The sequence below is a fragment of the Petaurus breviceps genome, unplaced genomic scaffold, assembly GCF_028583685.1.
Source record: "Petaurus breviceps papuanus isolate PSGF00001 unplaced genomic scaffold, PetGlider_PUasm1.0 90696, whole genome shotgun sequence".
Taxonomy (NCBI): domain Eukaryota; kingdom Metazoa; phylum Chordata; class Mammalia; order Diprotodontia; family Petauridae; genus Petaurus; species Petaurus breviceps.
This window is the reverse complement of record NW_027187314.1, coordinates 3,279,324-3,288,541: the sequence shown is the minus strand read 5'-3', so window position 1 is coordinate 3,288,541 and position 9,218 is coordinate 3,279,324.

The window sequence follows — 9,218 nt, the reverse complement described above, 5'->3', positions numbered from 1 at the left end:
GACTTAGGTACCAATACATTTGAGAAAAGAAGCTTTTATCAGAGACACTTCATATAAAAATACACTCTCAGTTTCCTGTTTTTTCTTGTTTTCTTGTATAAGTTTTGTTTGTGTAAAAACTTTTTTTTTAATTTCAGTAGCAATTCATTAATAATTAAATCAAAAGTATCCATTTAACTTTCTTTGATCCTTTTAATCTCTTGTTAGTTCATAAACTCTTCACTTAGTCATAGATTTGACAGATAGTTTTTTTTCCATGCTCCCCTAATTTACTTAAACACATCATCCTTATTAAAGACATCATCCTTTTTGTCTAAATGATTAATTTGTTTTTATCTTGTCTTTTTATAAAGTGCAAGAAGCTGGTCTATGCCTAGTTTCTTCCAAATTGCCTTCCAGTTTTCTCTTCAATTTTTGTCACATGATGAATTATTACCCCTAAAGTTTGGATATTTAGATTTATCAAACATTATATTACTATTGTATATTCCATTACCTAATCTATTCCACTGATTCACCACTCTTTCTTAGTCAGTACTAGTTTCCATTATTACCACCTTATAATATAGTTTGAAATCTCCTACCCCAGGTCACCTTCTTTCACTTTTTTCCCATTGGTTTCGTTGATGTTGTTGATCTTTTATCCTTCCATATGAATTTTCTTATAACTTTCTAGCTCTATAAAACAGTTCCTTGGTAGTTGGATTAGCATGGCACTGAATGTGTAAATTAATTTAAGTAGAATAGTCATTTTTATGATTTTGGCTTGGCCTGTCCAGGAGCAATGGATATTTCTACAATTGTTTAGATGTGTACTTATTTGTATAAAGAGTGTTTGTAATTGTGATCATAAAATCCCTGGGTTTGTTTTAGTAGGTAGACTCACAAATATTTTGTATTTTTTACAGTTATTTTAAAATGAATTTATCTTTTTAACTCTTTGCTGTTGGAATCTGTTGGTAATATACAGCAATGTTGATGATTTATGTGGGTTTATTTTATTTCCTGAAATGTTGCTAAAGTTGTCAATTATTTTAACTAATTATTTGATTAATTTTCTGGGGTTCTCTAAATATATCATTATAACATCTGCAAAGGGTGATAGTTTGATTCATCATGGCCCACTTTTATTCCTCCAATATCCTTTTTCTTGTCTTATCAGTATACCTAGTATTTCTAATATAATATCTAACAATAGCATTGATAAAGAACATTCTTGCTTCACTCCTGATCTTATTGGGAAGACCTCTAGCTGATCCCATTATAAATAATGCTCAATGATGGTTTGAGATATTATTTATCATTTTAAGTAAAGCTCCATGGATTCCCATATTTTCTAGTGTTTTTAATAGTAATGGTTGTTGTATTTTGTCAAAAACTTTTTTTCTGCATCTATTGAAATAATCTTAGTTGTTGATATGGTCAATTATGATGATAATTTTCCTAATATTAAAACATTTTTGTACTCCTGATATAAATCCCACCTGGACAAAATATATAATTTTTGTGATATATTGCTATAATCTCTTTCTAGCATTTTATTTTTAAAAAATTTGGCATCAATATTCAGTAAGGAAATAGGTCTATAATTTTCTCTGATTCTGTTTTTCTTAGTTTAGGTATCAAAAACCATAATTTTATCAAAAGAATTGGGAAGGATTCATTCTTTAACTATTTTTCTTTAAATAGCATATGTAGTATTGGGAATAATTGCTCCTTAAAGGCTTGAAAGAATTTACTTATGAATCCATCTATTCCTGGGGATTTTTGCTTTGAGAGCTCATTGATGGATTATTCAATTTCTCTTTCTAAGATTGGGTTAAGTTTCCTCTTTCCTCTTCTGTTAATCTGGGCAGTTAATATTTTTGTAAATTTTTGTCTTTTCACTTTGTCAGTTTGGCTGCCATATAACTGGGCAAAATAATTCCTAACAATTGCTTTGATTCCACTTTAATTGGTGGTATATTCATCCTTTTCAATTTTGATGTTGGTAATTTAGTTTTCGTTTTCTTTAAACCAAATTAATCAGTACTTTACCTAATTATTTTTTCATAAAACCTTGTTGACTTTCTTTTATTAGTTGTAATGATAAGGGAATTTGAAGATCTTCTCTGCCTCTTAATGGGCCCCAAGTGGAACCCAACAGGAGGGGCTTGATTGGGAGGAGGCTAGTTTTTCAGGAAGACCACACCTTTTGTTACATTGTAATTAGGCAATGAGTCAGGAAGGTTGTGATGTCCTCTGACCTTGAAGAAGGGTATATATACTCTGAAGTGAGGTTTTTCTTTGGAGTTCACTTATGGAAAGAGTTGTTTGATTTAGCCAGATGAGAATCTGGGTAGCTGTTGAGCCCCCTGGCTTTGAAAACCCAGATGTTGATGGTTCTCTTTCTGGTAACTATGTATGTATGTAATGGTCGGACAGGCAGAAGCCCTGTGTGTTGGTCTGTTGAACTGTGTTATTTTCTCTGAAATTTTTGTCTGCATGTAACTTCTGTTTGTATTTTCTGAAGTCAGGGTGCTGGCTTTTTCCCCTGAACTAAGTGAATTTATACACACAGACACACACCCATATACATGCCTATACATGTGTGTGTGTATATACATGTATATATACACATATGTGTATATATACATATATATATGTTACTTAGTTATATATAATTACAGATTGCTTTGAAGTTGCTTTTCTTTAGTAAACCAGATCAAAAACCTGTGCTAGCAGTCATGCTGGGTATGCTATGGTGCTTGCTGTTACCTTGGTTCATTTTTTTAACTTTCATTTTTATTAATTTCTCCTTTGTCAAGATTTTCATTTCAGTGCTTAATGGGGATTTTAATTTGGTATTTTCTAGGGTTTTTTTAAGTTGCATTTGCATTTGATTTATTTGTTCTTTCTCTGTTTTATTGTCTTTCCCCTAAGTATTGCTTTGGCTGAATCTCACAAATTTTGGTATGTTGTTTCATTGGTATCATTCTCATTAATGAAATTAATGATGATTTCAATTTATTTTTATCCATTCATCCTTTAGGATTAGATTGTTTTGTATATGATTAATTTTTAATCTATGCTTTCATGGCCCTTTGTTGAATGTAATTTTTATTGCATTATGGTCTAAAAGGGGTGCATTTCAAATTTCTGGTTTTCTGCATTTGGTTGTGAAGATTTTCTGCCCTAACATATGATCAATTTTTGTAATGGTGTCATGTACAGCTGAGAAAAAGGTATATTTACTTCTATTCACATTCAATTGCCTTCAGAGGTCTATCACATCTACCTTTTCCAAAATTCTATTCATCTCCTTAATTTCTTTCTTGTTTATTCTATGTTAGATTTATCTAACTCTGAGAGAGAAAAATTAAGATGCCCCATTAGCATAGTTTTACTCTCTATTTCCTACTGTAAATCATTTAACTTTTTCTTTAAAAATGTGGATGTTCTACCATTTAGGGCATATATATTTGGTATTAATAATACTTCATTATCTGTGGTTCCATTTAGCAAGGTATAATTGTTTTTTCACTGTGTATCTCTTTTAATTAGCCCTATTTTTGCTTTTGCTTTCACTGATATAATTATTGCTACACCTGCATTTTTACATCAGCTAAAACATCATAGATTCTGCTCCAGTCTCTTATTTTAATTCTGTTTATCTCTCAATTTCAGATATGTTTCCTATAAACAACATATTGTTGAATTTTCAATTCTAATCCATTCTGCTCTCCATTTCTGTTTTATGGGTGAGTTCAACCCATTCACATTTATATTCATGAAGTACATTTAACTGTACATTTTTCTCCATTCTATTTTTCTCTGTTCATCTTTCTCTCTTCTTATCTTTCCCCTCTTCTGAAACCTTTTTGCTTCTCTCCACTGCCTTCCTTTATCTGCCCTCCCTTTTATCATTTCTATCCTATTTCCTTGTGAGGTAAAAGATATCTGCACCCCACTGGGAGTGTACATGTGTTATACATATATGTGTATATGTATATATATATATATATATATATATATATATATATGTATATAATCCCTTTTTGAACCAAGTTAGATGACAGTGAAGTTCAAGTTGCCTACCACTTTTAATTTTCTTCTAATTTCCCTTCAATTATAAAAGCTCTTCATTTCATGGCTCTTTTATCTTCTCCATTCTTCCTCTCCCTTTACCCTTCTCCTAGGAGATCTGTCTTTCTCTCCCATAACATTTTTTAACAGGATCCAAATATAACTGACTCATTACCACACCCTCTGTTTATGTAGAATCCTTCTAACTGACCTAATTAATGGTACATTTCTTAGAAATTATATGTATCATCATCCCATAGAGAAATTTAAGCAGTTTAACCATATTGCATTCCTTATGATTTTTCTTTCGTTTTACCTTTGTGTTTCTCTTAAGTCTTGTATTTGAAAATCAAATTACTTATTCAGCTCTGATTTTTTTTTCATCATGAATATTTAAAGGCATCCTATTTCATTAAATGTCCATTTTCCCCTTGAAGGGATATACTGTTTTTTTTATTTCCCCTTGCTCTCATTTCTTTACCCAATTTTTTCTCCATCACTCTAATTTGATTTTGAAAATCATTTTAGCTCTTCTAAAAATTCTTGTTGAGCTTGCATTTGATTCACATTTTTTTCTTTGAGGCTGTGCTTGTAGTGGATTTGAATTGTCTTCTGAATTTCTAGCTTGAATTTCTAGCACTACATTAGTTTTTTATGATCAGGTTCTTGTTTTGGGATTTATTAATTTTTTCATCCTATTTTTTTACTTTGAATTTAGGTTAAAATTCAAAATCATTTTGTGGATTCTGTAGCTCCAAAATTTGTTCAGAGTACCCTTTTACATGAATTAGGGGAGGTGGAAGCTGGAGCCCCATGGAAGTCCTTTTTCTACTCCACCATCTTGACTCCACCCCCCCCAGATTATTCACTCTTATTAACAAGAAGAAATCTTGAATTATAAGGCAAGAGCCAATATTTCTCTTTGCAAGTTTGGAAGAGCACAAGGTTGGTGAGGATCGGTGTCAGGTAATTTCTTGGGAGTAATTGGTGTGATTCTGAGTTTAGAGAATAAAAGCTGTTTATAGACAGACCCATTATTAGACCTTGGGGTTATGTTAAAAAAAAAGCCTCCACTGGAAAATCCATGTGTAGAAATCCCCCCACAGAATTCTCTGCTTACCAGGTTGCCCTGAAGCAGCTGGTGAATTAACTGATTAACCACATCTACCAGCATGTTTTCTGCCAGTGAATATTTGGCTAAAAAGTGACAGTAACAGAGCCAGGCTGATATTCTGAGTCCCTGACTTCTCATATAATATTCTCATTATTCTGCATGACCACTATCCTGCATAATACTAAACTAATGAATCGCATTTTTAGGACACATCTGTTTGGGGTTGTTTTGGCAGACCATGAACATTATTTGAAATAAGTCCACATTAACAATATACACATTTTTTAGTGTTCACTTTTCAAACACAGTCAGTTGATCTCTAAAAAACACTCATTTATGTGACCACAGATCTCCATGGCTTAAAGTTAAATTCCCTCATTCTATAAGTTCCCTTGATTAATGTAACAGCCACATAAAGAAGCAAATGTCAAGACTTAACTGGATTAGTAAGAAGAGCATGAGCAAGAAATCCACTTCATTTCCTGAGTTTTCATTATTCAATTGACCTGTGGTAATTCCAAAATGAAGTGTTAAGACTGTATTCAGTGGTAACCCAACTCCTGCCTCATTTCGGAGTTTCACTTTTTAATCATTTTCTCCCACCCAAGTGTTTGACTTTTCCTAATGTATTGGTTCTTTCTCTGCTGCACACACATACATGTACATAGACATCTATAATTACCATGTTAAAAAAAATAACTTCCCTTGACCCTATTATGCTTTGAAGCTATCTTCCTATATCCCTCTTCCTTTTCTCAGTCAAACTGCTAGAAAAAAGAATAATAAAGCTGCCTTCACACCATGGTCTCACTGCTCATTTATTTCTCAACCACTTACCAATTAATTGATTCACTGATAAATCTCAATGATATGTTCTCTAACTTTATCCTTGACCTTCCAAGAGAATTTGGTGATATTGACCACACTTTCTTCTGAATATTCTATGATCCATTGACTGCAAATCTCTGCACTGTGCTATCTCCCCTTTGTCTCTAGGTAACAAATAAATCAGAATTTATTAAACACTAGTTATATACCAAGCACTGCTTAACATTGGGGACAAAAAAAAGCAAAAAGAAAGATCATTTCTACTTTCAAGAACTTTGCATTCTAATGGAGGAAAACAACAGAAAAGGAAGCTTAAAATGTGAAAGAGACAGTGAAGTTACCTGGTACAGGAAGGTGAACCAAGTTCAGTAATTTTCTATACTATTTCTCTTATTAATCTCAAGAGATTGTATGGATTCAAGGGAATTTGGATTCTGCCCTGGAAATCATTCATACAGTTTATTAGATCTGTGACCTAATAGTACACCTTCACTCTTCACTTCTCTCTTATTTCATATATCCCTTTCTTTTCCCTTCCCTTTCCTTTTCCCTTTTCTTTGACCTCTTTGTGATAAAGACCACATAGCTGTATTGTTGCTAAATCCAAGGGTATGAAGAATTTTATAGCCCGTTAAGCATAGTTCCAAATTATTCTCAAGAATAATTTGATTAGTTCACAATTTCAACAACAGTGTATTAGTGTACCTATTTTCCCATATGCTTTCCAACATATGTCATTTTCCTTTTCTGTTATGTTTGCCAATCTGATAAGTATGAGGTAGTACCGAAGTTATTTTAATTTGTGTTTCTCTAATCATTTAGAGCATTTTACATGACTATTGTTAGCTTTGATTTATTCTTCAGAAAACTACATTCATGTCCTTTGATGATATAACTTTTGGGCTTTTTGCCACAGTAGGACTCTGCCATCAAGCAGGGGAACTTTGTCCCAAACACTGGGGTTTTCTCAGCTGCCGAAGGTATTAGTTGTGTGCCTTTTCTGAAGCCTCCACATTTTCTGGCAAGCTGGTCACACACCCCAGGACCTCCAACCTAGATAATGCCTCTAGGTTTTTTTTTTTAATGTGACTCATTTCCCTACATATTTGAGAAATGTGGACATTTATCAGAGAAACTTGCTGTAAACTTTCCCCAGTTTTCTGTTTACCTTTTAATTTTGGCTGCATTGGTTTTGTTTGTGCAAAAACTTTTTAATTTTGTGTAATCAAAATTATGCATTTTACCTCTTCTCTATCTCCTATTTTATCATAAACTCTTCCCTCGTCCACATATCTAACAGATTTTTTCTGTTTTCTCTTAATTTGCTAATAATATCACCATTTATGTCTAAATCATGTGCTATTTTTTATCTCTTCTTAGCTTACAATGTAGTATGTTGGTCGTTGCATAGTTTCTGGCAGGCTATTTTCTAGTTTTTCTAGCAATCTTCTTATTTTCAAATAGCAGATTCTTGCCCTAAAAGCTTGGATCTTGAGGTTTATCAGACAGTATATAAAAGAATTCTTTGATAATTTGATTGGTATGGCACGGAATAAGTAAATTAATGCAGATAAAATTGTCATCTTATTACATTGGTTTGGCCAAATCATGAAAAATTTATTAATAGTTCTACAGTTGTTTAGGTCAAATTTTGTTTGTTTGAAAAAATGTTTTAAAATTGTAAGTTCATACATTTCTATTGTGAGTGTTGGCAAGTAGACTACCAGGAATTTTTGCTCTGCAGTTATTTTAAATGAAATTTCTCTATCTCTTCCTTCTGGGTTTTCTTTATAATATATAGAAATAATTTATATAGAGATAATTTATGTAGATTTATTTAATATCCTGCAACTTTGCTGAAGTTGTTAATTATTTCAACTGTTTTTAGTTGATTTTTGTTTGTGTCTTTAATGGTGAGATGGTAAAAAAAAAGTTTTAAAAGAGGTTTAAAATCCTTTAATAGGTAGGAGACACATTCTAGCTTCATCAAAACCTGACACACAATAGGTGGTAGCAGACACTGATCCTATTTGAAAGACCCACATGCAGAGATATACAGATATCATAATTCCTTGCAAACATAAATTTCCATTAACAGGAGAACCTATAAGCAGAAAGTCATCACTTTATATTTATGCATACCTCTAGAACTATGGGAGATAAGCCCTTAAGGCACGTGTGAGCTGAACTGAGGCAGGACCAGCATTTTGTTGCATAACTAAAGTTATCCCTCAACCACTTACAGGTGGGCAACTACATACAGCACATTGTAATGATGCCCATGCAGCATCAACTTCTTTAAAGTCTTATATATAAATTAAATTTACTATGTATCTCAAAATATCATTAATGTTATAATTGGGTATTTACAGGAGTGAATAATGGATAATTATGGCAAAAGAAAGATAAATTACATGGCAATGAATTTACATCATAAAATATCTATATTTTCTATACTATTCATATTAATCTTTCCATCTACTTTCTCAGAAAATATAAACATTTTCATATAAGTAGCCATGACAGGTATGGTCATTTCTCAAAAGTTGACATAAAATTATGTCCATATTTATTTTTAAAAACTCTGTTAAACTTAATTTTATATAGACTCTTATGTCAACATTAAAGTTGTGTTTGAATGGTGATGTTCTAAATTACAACAAAGAAGAAATTGCTATTTTCCTCACTTATCATTTCCCTGGACACAGTTAAATTAGAGGAAGTAAATGAAAGATGCAAAATGAGAGAAATTTATATGTTAATTAATGTGTTTACCATTAGGGATCTAATATAAATAGCTTAGGCAGTTGCTTTCAAAATTGACCTTCTTAAAATGAGAAGAAAGGAAGATCAGTGTATGTTCAGACTTACAAAAAGAAGAAACAAGTTTGGGCAAATTCCCAGTAGACAAACAAAAAAGGATTCACATCTCTACTTTTTTTGTTTTGTTTTTAAACTAATCACAAGTATATTTCAGTTCTTTAGGGACAGAGATGATTTTGAAGTGCTGCAATCAGCAAATTATTTCTAAACATTCAGTTAATATTTAATGTAGGAGTAAAGGAGTAGAATATTATTTAACTTCCATGCAATGGAAAGCACATGGGATAGTTTTAACTTCAGTTAGGTTTCCAAAATAATGTCTTCCCCTCTGTTTCTCTCTGTCTCTCTCTCTCTCTCTCTCTCTCTCTCTCTCTCTCTCTCTCTCTCT